Source organism: Fundulus heteroclitus, unplaced genomic scaffold, assembly GCF_011125445.2.
Source record: "Fundulus heteroclitus isolate FHET01 unplaced genomic scaffold, MU-UCD_Fhet_4.1 scaffold_490, whole genome shotgun sequence".
Lineage (NCBI taxonomy): Eukaryota > Metazoa > Chordata > Actinopteri > Cyprinodontiformes > Fundulidae > Fundulus > Fundulus heteroclitus.
In genome coordinates, this window is record NW_023396913.1 from 48,539 (window position 1) to 62,083 (window position 13,545).

Sequence of the window (13,545 nt, forward strand, 5' to 3'; positions counted from 1 at the left end):
CAACTGTTCTAGTTAACTGAATCACCACTTTTTTGTTCTTTTTTCTATCTACATTTTATCCCTACTTGCTTTTATTCTGTTTTATTTTGCTATATTTTAATCATGTAAAGCACTTTGCATTGTCTTTGTACTGAATTGTGCTATATAAATAAATTTGCCTTGCCTTGCCTTACTGAACAAGACAACTTGGTTTGTGGTTTATTTGTGGTCTCTTGCTGCCACCTGGTGGACAGGTTTGAGCAAATAATGCTGTCAAAAGATTAAAAATATATGGTTTGATGTGATTTCCCCACGCCACTACGCCGCCCTGCTCCATGGAATCCACTTGGGGCTGGAATCCACAACACACCAATATGTCTTCTGTCTCTTGACACAGTTTCATGTTGATTAGCTCAGAGGGGTAACATAGCGACCGCTTACAACAAAACATGACACTTCCTGTTGTCAGGGGGCGTGGCCTATGCAATGTCATCATTTGACCATTGGATATTAAAGAAGACCTAGTGGTGATCAACTACTGAAAGTTTGGTGGCTCTGTGAGTTTTTGTGTATGAAATATAACAGTTTTGTGTTTCATGGCGAGTAGGTGAACTTTGACCCCTGCCAACGACCCTTCAGCATGCTCTAAAACTCACCGTTTTGATAACTTTTAATTGGCCATGCCTTATGATCAGACTGACCGAGTTTCAAGCCGCTCGCTCAAAATCCCTAGGAGGAGTTCGATCAAATACCAATGCTGTAAACGTCAAAAATCGGGTCAAAATCAGACCTTCAATCTAAAATGGCCGACTTCCTGTGATATTTGCACTATGACATTAATTGTAAATTCTGAGCGTCTTGGTGAGCTCTACCACTGTACCAAATCTCATGTCTCTACGATGAAGTAAGTGAATAGAAGAGGGTCCTTTGAAAATTGCTAGGTGGCGCCGTTGAGGCATTTTTCTTTTGATTTTTGTGACGACCTTAAAATACTAAATTTTTAATTCGTCACCATGCATCTGCAAAGTTTGGTGAGTTTTTGAGTATGATAAAGCCCCCAAAAAGCCCCCTCTTTAGGGGGGCAGAATAAAAAAAATAATAAGAAGAAACAACACAGAAACAATAGGCCTTCGCAGCGCTTCGCTGCTCGGGCCTAATAATAATAATAATTAACACTACAGATACAATAGGCCTTCGCAGCGCTTCGCTGCTCGGGCCTAACTACAGATACAATAGGCCTCCACAGCGCTTCGCTGCTCGGGCCTAATTAACACTACAGATACAATAGGCCTTCGCAGCGCTTCGCTGCTCGGGCCTAATAATAATAATTAACACTACAGATACAATAGGCCTTCGCAGCGCTTCGCTGCTCGGGCCTAATAATTAACACTACAGATACAATAGGCCTTCGCAGTGCTTCGCTGCTCAGGCCTAATAAGAAGAAGAAACAACACAGAAACAATAGGCCTTCGCAGCGCTTCGCTGCTCGGGCCTAATAATAATAATTAACACTACAGATACAATAGGCCTTCGCAGCGCTTCGCTGCTCGGGCCTAATAATTAACACTACAGATACAATAGGCCTTCGCAGCGCTTCGCTGCTCGGGCCTAATAATAAGAAGAAACAACACAGAAACAATAGGCCTTCGCAGCGCTTCGCTGCTCGGGCCTAATAATAAGAAACAACACAGAAACAATAGGCCTTCGCAGCGCTTCGCTGCTCGGGCCTAATAATAAGAAACAACACAGAAACAATAGGCCTTCGCAGCGCTTCGCTGCTCGGGCCTAATAATAATAATAATAATAATAATAATAATAATAATAATAATAATAATAATAATAATAATAATACAACTTTTCATGCATGTTAATCAGAATAAAAAAACGCATTCAAGTCGGTTTGTCACTACGTCAATATATTTCTTTTGCAAGAAATTCCAATCTTTGACTACGACAATGCAAGCTAGCTGTTAACATGTAACAACACGGCCAGTTATTTTTAAGAATGTTATATATCTGTGACAAATTACATAAAAGATAACACTTACAGCCATTGAAAACGTATTTTTACGATGTAAGGACGGAGTAAGAATTCAGCCGCGACTTCTCTTCTCTCTCCATGTGCTTCCCTCCATAGATATCCATAATAAAGGCTAGATGTCTTACGGCGGAGTCTCAAACGTCATCACCGGCGGCCATCTTGCCTCAGGCAAGCTTTCTGGCGTGCTCTGTGGTACCTAATGTAAGGTGAGTGATCAGCACGAACACAAATACTCTTATCTCATTGAATTCTTGACGGATTTACAAACAGTTTGGTTTCTTACAAACGTTATGAACGTGGCTATAATTCTTGATGCATGAACATGTCAAAATTGCAGATTTTCTTGTTGAAAAATAACTTAATCATGCAGCATAGTTGCGCATCACGGCTACTTGCGCAAGTTATCAAGGCTGAGACCACTGGTCAATTATATAGGTTTTACTGACACCAATAACGATTGTATGACAATTACTCTTTGGTGTAAATTTGAGGGAAATCAATCTCACAATGGTCCAAAAAGATAAATGTTCCCCTAATTTCCCCATGGTTATTATAAATTATTTTAATATACCAACTCTTATTTCAGGATTTGTTGAGCGACGGGCTCTGAAGAAGCTGTCCTGTGATGTCTGCCGTGCCAGCTTGGTAACAGATGCTGCATCTGCCATCAAGGACCAGAGCTACCACCTGCTGAAGTTAAAAAACAATGGAAATCTGGTGATTCCATCAGAAGGCACAGTGATGTGGTCAGGACAGCAGAGTGGGTCATTCGTCAGACCTCATGTACCAGACGATCACAGCCTATCAAAGTGCTAGAGGTCGTGTACATTGTACGGAAGAGGATAGGGTCAAAGGATGTGTTTGTGCTCAGAGAGCACATCGGAGAAACACAGTATGGCATAGACAGCCACCACCATACGCTGTTAACGTTGGTTGTGTCCTTGTTTTTTAAGTTAAGGCTGCACCACATTGCCAAAATAACTAACCTTAGCTTACAGAGCAACAACATGCAACAGAAGCTCAATAAAACCGTCCTTTTCAAAGGGCATTAGCCAAGCTATGTTTTTTGGGTCATTTTTTAAATCTCTGTCTTCCATGTGTATACCATCACAGTAGTGTAGGTGGGGATTTCAACATGCTACATCTATATATACTTGTGAATGGGACTATTGTACCAATTTTAATAGCAAATAAATGTCACTTTTACAATGGTTTAAAAATAGGAACTTTTGTGTAATTACTCCTGATATATAATCCGAATAGTCTACAAGAAACTTCAAAGTGTTACCTTTAATTTGAAACCTGGATTATGCTTCTACACCAAGAGGTTGCCACACAATAAGCCTTTTTTGTCAGTGTTTCATATTTTATTATAACAGTAATATTCATATTATAAAAGTATGTATGTAAATATAAATAAATTAGAACTGTGGAATAATTAATCACACCCTAATAAAAGTGTTTATATATATATATATATATATATATATATATATATATATATATATATATATATATATATATATTAGGGCTGGGCAAGTTAACGCGTTAATTTCGCGTTAATTCATTAGACTATTAACGGCGATATTTATTTTATCGCGCATTAACGCATGTTGCTCACATGCTTTCAGTCAGTGTCAGTCAGCAGGCGCGCTGACTGCAGCGCGCTGTCACGGCAGCACTCTCCAGCTCCCCCTCCCCTCTCGTACGGCGTCAGCCAATCAGCACGCAGGCTCAGCCTGGCCCGCCCACTCAGCTCTCACACAAACTTAATACACAAACAGCTGAGAGAGACCGCAGCAGCGAAAAAACATGAACAGAGGAAGTAGCACCGTTTGGCTTTATTTTAATACCGTAAATGAAATCAAGCTGTATGTTTTGTAAAAAGCCGGTTCATTTCAGTGGAAACACAACAAATTTATCTAAGCACGTGAAAAAACAGGAAAACGTCGAGCCCCAGAAACGGAGAGAGGAGACGAAACTTCTCTCATTGCCCCGACAGACCCACAGACGTCTCTGACTGAGGCGTTTCAGTCCTCCAGGGAACATCCAGGTAGATCAATGGATGGATGGATGGATGGATGGATGTTACTGGAGCCCACACATAACATGTAATTAAGACCTTGAAAGAACCCAGTACATATATTAAAAAGTGTTATTTAAGATAAGATAACATTAGCTAATCCTTTTTTTATCCCACGACGGGGAAATTTATAGGATTAAAGCAACAGGCAGGTGCACACAACTCAGACAAAATTACATAAGGATTGAAATATATAAGAGGTGGATTAGCGAAAAAACACTGAACATAACATTATTATTATTATTATTATTATTATTATTATTATTATTATTATTATTATTATTATTATTATTATTTAATTGTAATAATAAAATAAAAACCACAAAACCCAAAAGGTCAACAGTTTCATGATACATCAAGCTTAGGGACTGGCTATTATACAGCAGGTCAAAAAAGGCCATATTTTGGCTGCAGTGCTTGCTGTTCTCTTATGAAGAAAAGATCAAGTAGTGCACTAAATTCAATAGATGGGTTGAAAATATCCAGTATAAAATAAGTGCTACAAATGTTACAACACTTTTGTTCATATGGCAGCAGAACATTAAAATAAAAGTGCTCTTTACACTACTTTTGAATTCATTCTTGGAGTTTGTAAATACAATGCGATTAATCGCAATTAATCGCGATTAATCAGGGCGATTAATCGCGATTAAATATTTTAATCGTTGCCCAGCCCTAATATATATATATATATATATATATATATATATATATATATATATATATATATATATATATATATACACATATATATATGTGTATATATATATATATATATATATATATATATATATATATATATATATATAAATATATATATACACAATTATATATAATTTGAAACCTGGATTATGCTTCTACACCAAGAGGTTGCCACACAATAGGCCTTTTTTGTCAGTATTTCATATTTTATTATAACAGTAATATTCATATTATAAAAGTATGTATGTAAATATAAATAAATTAGAATAATTAATCACACCCTAATAAAAGTGTTTATATATATATATATATATATATATATATATATATATATATATATATATATATATATATATATATATATGTAACGGAGCAGAAGAGCTCAGGTTAAATTATGTGAAACCAGGCGCAACACCGCCACCTACTGACGTAGTGGGTACGTGGGGTGGGGAACGCCACAGCGGCGAGAGGATTTATATGGGTAAGATGTGCTCTCACGCGGTCTGGGACGTTATTGATTTTGTGAGTGTTTAATGTGTTCATATTTTGTGTTCTGTGGTGTGGCATTGCTCTGTGTGTTGTGTTAGCGCTCACTATAAATTTTGAGCCTGTATTTAGTTAATTAGAAACTTTGTTGCTGAAGCTAACTTAGCTTCTACGCTATTTTCGCCTCACGTGTTAGATCATAATTGTCCCGCGAGACTGCTGTTTACCCACGCCGCTGCTGTGTCGTCTGCTGTGTTGCAGGTAATATACGATCACTGTAGTATATATTTTGTGTTGTTTCTGTTTTGTATGGCCACAATTGGTTATTTTTCTGTTGTTTTGTTTACTGAACGCCACAGCGGCGAGAGGATTTATATGGATCATAATTGTCCCGCGAGACTGCTGTTTACCCACGCCGCTGCTGTGTCGTCTGCTGTGTTGCAGGAAAAGAATAAAACAGTAACACCCACCTGTCATCGTCTGACATCTAAATATATATATGAAGCCTCAATAAAGTGGAGCTGTGGTCATCAGGAGAAGTAACCTGTCACATATATATATATATATATATATATATATCATGTTGCCATTGAGTTTTAATAGTATATATTAATTTAACATAAATACCTTGTGCATTTGTATATTTATTGCACCTGTATGTTATATTCAATGTTCTTTTTATATGAAATTCCATGGTTATAATTATTCATAAGTGTGCAGTGTCATAACTACATGTCTGACTTTTGTTTAACAAACCAAACAGTTTGAGAATCGTTAGACAATTGAGGAAGTTATGGTTATTTAAGTACATGCGCCATTGAAACACAATGTTACGAATGAGCGAGCTGCCTGTGGCAAGATGGCCGCCACGTGCGGACGTCGACCCCCATTGGCCAGCAGCGCGGACGAGACAGCCTTTATAGACCCTTTTCACATGACGTCACTCAACTTCCGTTTTGAAGCGGAGCAGGGTATCTTTACTTCCGGCTACATGCTTTTACATAGAAAATTCGGGAGGTGAAGAGGTGTTTCACTGATAATATATATCTATGCTTCCCTCCCATAGACATAATATAAGAGTAGACCCCGCATTGACTGTCGCTGCGCAGGAATTACGGGCGCCACCTTGGGGCGGTCGACTTGATACCTAATCCTGCTGATTCAAGCTGACACACTAATGATACCTCAGCACTGTGCGGCTCATTTTTGTTTAAATCGAGGGACTATTTATGTCAGGGCTCGAGGGATAACTTTTCACAAGCAAGATGAAAAGACATTGTTTATATTTTTGATCAAAATGTAAGTTTTCTAATACTAGGAGATACAAAGTTGTTGTTAGACATTAGTGAATAAACAGCATATATATATATATATATATATATATATATATATATATATATATATATATATATATGTGTGAACCCTCGCTATATTGCGGTTCACCTTTCACGGTCTCGCTGCTTCACGGATTTGCATTGATGAGCCGATCATTACAGTTCTCATCAGGTGGCGTGTCGGTTTATAAGAATCTTTTTGCCCAGAAAAAAAAAAAGAGTGACAACTACCGATAAAAATGTGTTCTTCTCCCGAAAAAAAAACTCACCTGCACCGCGGGCTTTAGAAGAAAAAAACGCTACAGAGCGGAGTCACGGATGCAGCGCCTCAGTCAAAAGAGCAGTGAAATACACACGAGTCACTATTTGTCCTACTGTACTTTGTATTTTTTTATAATAATTTTTCATTTTCTCAAGTTCTAATCCAATGACTCGGGTCGCGGTGGGCCGCGCTGATCTCCGCAATTTGAAGCCTTCAGTTCGTATTGATTAAAATTATTATTTTACAGCTTATTTGTAAATAATAAAAAAAAACGTTTATATAGTACTTTCATTTGTTAAACAAATGCTTGGGCCGGTAAAAAGGTTTTGTTCTATGGTTTCAATATACTATAGTGTATTTCATTGTATATAATAATTGTAAAAAAATAAATAAAGGTTACTACTTTACAGATTTCGCCCATCAGGGGTTCTTTTTGGGACGTATATGTGCATATGTACATGTACAAATGTGTTTGTTTATATAGCAATAAAAAAATTATAAAAAATGTGTGCGTGGCTGTGTTTTGAAACATACATACATCATGTCAGAATATTCTATTACTTTTAACCCCACTAAGATTATTTAAACGCACTGGACCATTTGTTATAATAACTATAGTTTTAAAGTTTTAAGCAAAACAAATGTGAAAATTTGTTTAACATTAAACGAGTTATAGTTGATTAAAATTGATTCTGCACCTGGTTAACACATTAGACTGAGCGGAGTTGTCGACCGCCCCAAGATGGCGCCCCTAAATCTCGTCAGCGCCTATAGGCGAGAGCGGTCGATGCGGGGTCTACTCTTTATATATGGCTGTGTCTCAATTCGGCGGCTGCGTCCTTCGAAGGACGCATTTTAAGGCCGGTGACGTCACAACGATGCGCGGAGGCTGTCCCATTTGGCAAAAATTCTGAGGACGCTTAAAATGCAGCCTTCAAATGCGTCCTCCTTTTCCCCGAATTCTGAGGATGCACCGCGACCATCCTTACTGGCCTTGCCTGCCATAATATTTCCCAGGGTGCTTTGCTCGCTTTTTTTTTAGTAGTTTAAGAAGAAGAAAGAAGGCGGATTTTCATCAAGACTAAAGGAAAGCAGCAGCAGCGCTGGCAGTAGTGCTGAGTACAGCTATGTAAGTAGTTTGTTTTTATTTTTTTAACTGAACATTATTAAAATACATGACGGTAACGGAGCCACCGGAATTTGTAGGACCAGCTATAGCTAAAGCTTAGAGCTAATCTGTTGATACGAGACTTTTAGAAACATTAAAAGACTGAATAAAAATGTCACAATTTTTTATTTTAACCTACATCTTATTGTAACTGTGCTGATAGCCATGTCCCTCACAAATCCGATAAATTTATTCTCATACAGTTTATTACAAGTGATTAGAACTGTCAAAGCTTAATGCAGCTGAAGAAATAACATCAGTCCAGCTGTGCTGGGCTGTCAATACTGCAAACGTTTTGTTTGAATACTCAATAACGTATAGTTAATTTACAGTACAGTATAATAAGGTTTAAAGTATAATTCACTTGAAGAACAATACCAGCGTAATTATACAGAACAGTCATTTTTCCTGTTGACATAGAAATATGCTTTACATGTCGTTTTGTTCTAGGGAGCAGGGAGCATACAGAGGAGTTGATAAAACTCCGTGGGCAAAATGACCACCTCTTTACCAGGGCCAAAAATACTGCCGCAGTCGGATGGAGGTAAGAGTTGAGACATAATTCCATATACATGTTGCATTTATATGTAAAAGTCACACAAGTTCAAAGAAGTCCTGTTCAAACACCAACGTACAAATATAATCTTTTGATCACATCAAATGATGCCCAGATGTCACTTTTTTAAATCTTATAGTTGTGATATTAGTGACCCTTGTGTGTTTATCTCTTCTCATTTCTCTTGTTTAGAACAATCCTGCAAAAAACGGGCCTGGAGGGTGAAGTTGAGCCACAACAGGCCAAAAAAAAGTGGGACAACTTGGAAAAAAAATACAAAGTATGTTCAGGTTTGGCTAATGTAATGAAATACACACACACACACACACATATATATATATATATATATATATATATATATATATATATATATATATATATATATATATATATATAAACACTCCTTTTTTCTAGCTTCAAAGAAACACTACAGAAAATTGCATCTGTTGACACAAATTGTTTTCCTCTACTTTAGGAATGCAAAGATCCAGGGACAGGGCAGGACGTCAGTAGGAAGCCTACTGCTGCCACCTGGCCATGGTTTATCCTCAGGTTCTGTGTTGCTGTTATTGTTAAATTAAATTATTAAATTGTTTATAAAAGTTATTGTTGTCTGTGTGTTCTTAAAGTCTTTTAACCTTTTACATCGTCTGTTTCATCACTTCTTTACAATTTAAGTAAACTTAGAACAACTTCTCAGTGATAACATCAATTTATTTTTAGGGAAACAAGTATTTACAATAAACTATCAAAAACATTTTAACTATTTACAGAAGATATAAAATAAATATTACTAAAGAATATATATATATATATATATATATATATATATATATACAATTTTGACTGAGCAGGAGTCCCTGGTGGTGCTGCTGGACTGGATGGGATGCCACACAGATGACCTTGGAGTCTTATCACTGCGAGTGGGACATCATCTGGGGGGTGGGGGATGCCTCTCTCCACTGTTCACCACATCATCCATCAGGGTTTGCAGGGCTGACCCAATCGACGGCTGCCATGTTCCTAAAAATGTTTAAGACGACGCAGAAAATGACTTTACTACAACTGTTTTCATAACCCTTACATGAGAAAAGCTAAAAAGTGATTATACTTGCCATCTAAATGTAATCGTGGTCGGGTAGACCCTCCTCCAGGGCAGACACCTCGGCAGACAGCTGGTCCCGCCAGGGAGCACCACTGACTGCCTCCAACACGTTCTCCCCCTCCTCATCCTCTGGCATGTCGTCCTGCACTTCATCGTCTGGGGCCATGATGTCACTGGCTCCCAGGCAGATGTTGTGCATTTAAGTTGATGCAGCGGCACATCGGCCTTGTCTGGATAGAGACATGAAGATTTAGAACAACAGGATTAGATGATAGCAATGTCATTTTAGCTGATATAATTCTAGTGAATGTTAACCCCTTAACGCCTGGTGTTGCTAATTTGTGACCAAACAATTCTGGCCTTTACTTATTTTACTTCATCTAGATCCCCTATTTAACTTTTTTTTTTACGTTTTTATATTTAGATTTATATTTCCTGTATTATTTTTTCGTTATATAATTACAAATAAAATCAGGCAGTAAGGGGATAACAATTTAGACAAATAATGATTTAGTTCTCAATATTAGTTTGGCTTCTCAACACAACATTAGTGATAGTGAAAGTAGTGATTTAAGTCAGTTATTTACAGGGTTTGTACACATTTAACTATTCAATTCAAATTACTAAAGTTACAAACATAAGCCTATATCAAGTCTTACAAATAAATATAACATTTTATATTTAAACATATTCATCAATCTGCTGACAAGCGTTTGTTTAATAACTGGTATATTATGATCAGTAGCAGACCCCTGTGGGTGAAAATAATAGCAGGTAAATGTTACCTCTCCACTGCGCTCCTCCAGCCTGAGAAAAATTCGTCGCCGGTTTTACTGCTGCCGAAGCCGGCTAAACCGACTCTCCTCCACCAATAACAAGTAAATAAAATAAAATAATTCAATATCCATTTTTTTGCGTCGTTTATCGGCGCTGGTGCTGTTTTCGCCGGGCTTGGGGTAGACGTGATGACGTCGTGTTGCAACCAGGAAGTGCTCCAAAGGCTAGACCGTCCCATTTACCAACGGCTGAGGATCCTCCGGAGCATCCTCCGATGGCTGGGTCCTCCTAAGGCTGAGTAGGCTGGGTCCTTCGAAGGACGCAGCCGCCGAATTGAGACACAGCTATATGTCCCTCCCGTGAAGTTACGTGAGACTTGTGTTACGTCAGCATTTCCAATATGGCTGTCCTTGACATCAAGCCCCGCCTTCCCGCAGGCTGCAGCGGGATGCTTCTCCCCCGATCTGCGGTCTGCAGTCAGGGGCTACTCGAACGCAGGATGACGTTCAGACAGGACAAAGAGAAATAACATACACTAAGATTTTTTTTAGCTACTTCCAGGGGGAAAAAAATCGCCGTCATTTGGCCTGTGGTCTTTATTTTATTTATTTACAGAGACTGATTTGATTTGTCACCAATAAGGAAGGGCAGTTGCGGTTTATTACCGAATCCCTCTGTAAAAAAAATAAATATTTGGTGGCTCTAGAATAGTTTTCTTTTGGTTTCTGGGGTGAATTTGGTGTAAAGTATGCGGTGCTTCGAAACCTCTTGTCTTCAGCCAATCTGAACAGTTAGAGCTGAGACGACACAGCGACTGCTCCGGTAAGCAACCTGTTCAACTCCTGAGGATTAAGCGTTTGACATTATGTTAGCCTCCCAGCTACTCATACAGCCCTGATGCTCACAAGCCAACAGCGCTTTAAGTGAGTTGCACGGTAACTAGGTCATGTTGCTGTACTAGACTCTGGACAATCATTGGGTCAAATACTGAGCGGCTTCACGATAACGTCACTAAATATCTTTAGCGTGTATGCATCCGAGGCGGTCTCCTCCACGCATCTGAAGCGGTGCCAAGACATAACGTCTAGATTGAAGGAAATTTAAGGATGAATATCTAAAGACGAAGCTACAGCGCTTAACTCGTGTCTTGGGTTGATGAACTGAGTCAGAGACCTTTCTAGCTTCAGATCTTTAGGGGTGCTCAGCCTCCACTGAACAGTTGACTTTGCTAATCGGTTTCAACAAATTAAATAAGTACTGTTTAGTTATAAGGTCAGGTTAACCCAGCACGTATTCATGACCATCTATGACTTCCCTCTCGACATACACTAGCATGCAGCCTAGTGCTAAATATGAAAATTCACAGGATATAATCAGTAAGTCTTTCTATGTAGTTATGATTGCAGTTGCCAGTCATCACAGATTTGTATCCACAATGTGAAATGATCTAAGCTAAGAATGTTAAACTGTAGGGCTGTCCAGAGTTTGTAAAGATAAAGTGCTGGATCAGAAATGCAACGTTGTGTCTGTTTCTAGGTGTTGATGTTCTGGAGAACTGTGGTGTGGTACAGGACCACCAGGCTCTTCATGTCTAGTGGCTGCAGTCAGTCTAAATTTGCTGTGGAACAAAGCTAAAAACAGTCTACTGGAGTAAAATTGGCTACAGTCGTTCCTACCCATTATTTATTAATTTATGTGAGCAGAAACACATTGCATCTGGGAAAAAAATATTCTAATACTGATTAACAGTTACATAGCTTTTATATTGCAAAAAAGGAAATAAAGCCAAGTCAGGCAAACAATAGACAGAGTAACTGATCATCAGGGAATGATAAGCAATAATGTTTTCAGCACTGATTCCCCTTTTGAATTACATCAAAGACACTCATTCCGCTCTGCTTTGGGAGAACTCAGCTGGGTTACCTTTCCTTAAAGGAACAACAATAGGGGGTTTTCAGGTGACATCACGCTCACGTGACTACTCAGCGCATCCGCCATATTGGGTGTCAGTCGTTTCGCACCGTTGACCTGCATTGTATGACGCCTTAGGCAGTATTGGAAGTGAACAATGGGGAAAACGTGTTTAATGGTTGGTTGCACGGCCCGTGGAGGTGGAGAACAACGCTCTTTTTATCGCCTACCAGCCGTAATAGTGAATCAGTGTGAAAAAACAAAACAGCTCTCTGAACAACGCCGTCACCTATGGCTGACACGGATATCCAGGTCCGATTTGGACGGTGTTAAGCTGGAATACGCCGGAGTCTGCGGTGCTCACTTTGTCACAGGTAATTAACTGTTAAGCATTTAAAACATGTAAGAATATATTAATAATAGGGCTTGGGCGTCATGACGTATTACTTTCCGCGGCTGCCATGTTGACTGCCTCCGCCGCCTCTACTGCCTTTGACTACCGCGTACTGTACTCCCTCTCTCAGCCGTGTTTTAATTTGATTAATTTCACCTTAACTTGATTTCAACCATGGTAAACCGTTGCTGTATTGTGGGCTGTAACAGCGCAACACATGATCGCCATGGGAAAAACATAGAAAATGGGTTAACTTTCCACCGCTTTCCTGCCTGGAGGCGCAACCACGAAGAACAAGTGTCAGAGATAACAAAGAGTCGTCGGCTCGCTTGGATCGCGGCTGTAAGTCGACCGAACATAACTTTCCACAGTATCCCGATGTCAATGAGAGTGTGTTCTAAACCTTTGAAACACATAGCAGCTAGTTAAAAGTACATTACATGCGTGAGTGGTTGTTAGCACTAACGGTTAGCATGTGCCAGAGCCCGTCTGAGCACAGCTTACCTTTGAACGAGTTACTGTGTTCCCACTGTTTGCTGGCTTTATGATCTGCAGCTACTACCGGCACCTACCGGCGCCAATACGGTAAATACAACTTAATTTTGCACTGGTCATTGTTCTGCTTAAATAATTAAAGCAGCGAGCGGCGTCGATCAGCCCTGCAGCCAAGCGCTTTCGCACACCGCCAGCCGTCAGCCACCGCAGAAGCATGTGACGCATTTGCGTCGGATTGTTAACATTTTTACC

The 13,545-nt window shown here is 39.1% G+C and overlaps 3 long non-coding RNA genes across 3 annotated transcripts; 2 read left to right on the forward strand and 1 right to left on the reverse strand.

The window, feature by feature from the left end:
* The first annotated feature begins 5,163 nt into the window (after nt 1-5,163).
* LOC118560846 lies at nt 5,164-5,846 on the forward strand. The gene is made up of 3 exons (XR_004929636.1): nt 5,164-5,286; nt 5,488-5,552; nt 5,651-5,846. It is a non-coding gene; the product is annotated as an uncharacterized LOC118560846 (long non-coding RNA).
* A 1,930-nt stretch (nt 5,847-7,776) lies between these two features.
* Nucleotides 7,777-9,120, forward strand: LOC118560844. Its single transcript, XR_004929635.1, has 4 exons — nt 7,777-8,016; nt 8,506-8,599; nt 8,804-8,891; nt 9,087-9,120. It is a non-coding gene; the product is annotated as an uncharacterized LOC118560844 (long non-coding RNA).
* Nucleotides 9,121-9,726: 606 nt separating this feature from the next.
* LOC118560843 lies at nt 9,727-10,740 on the reverse strand. Its single transcript, XR_004929634.1, has 2 exons — nt 10,502-10,740; nt 9,727-9,946 (listed from the first exon to the last, which is right to left on the reverse strand). It is a non-coding gene; the product is annotated as an uncharacterized LOC118560843 (long non-coding RNA).
* Nucleotides 10,741-13,545: the final 2,805 nt, after the last annotated feature.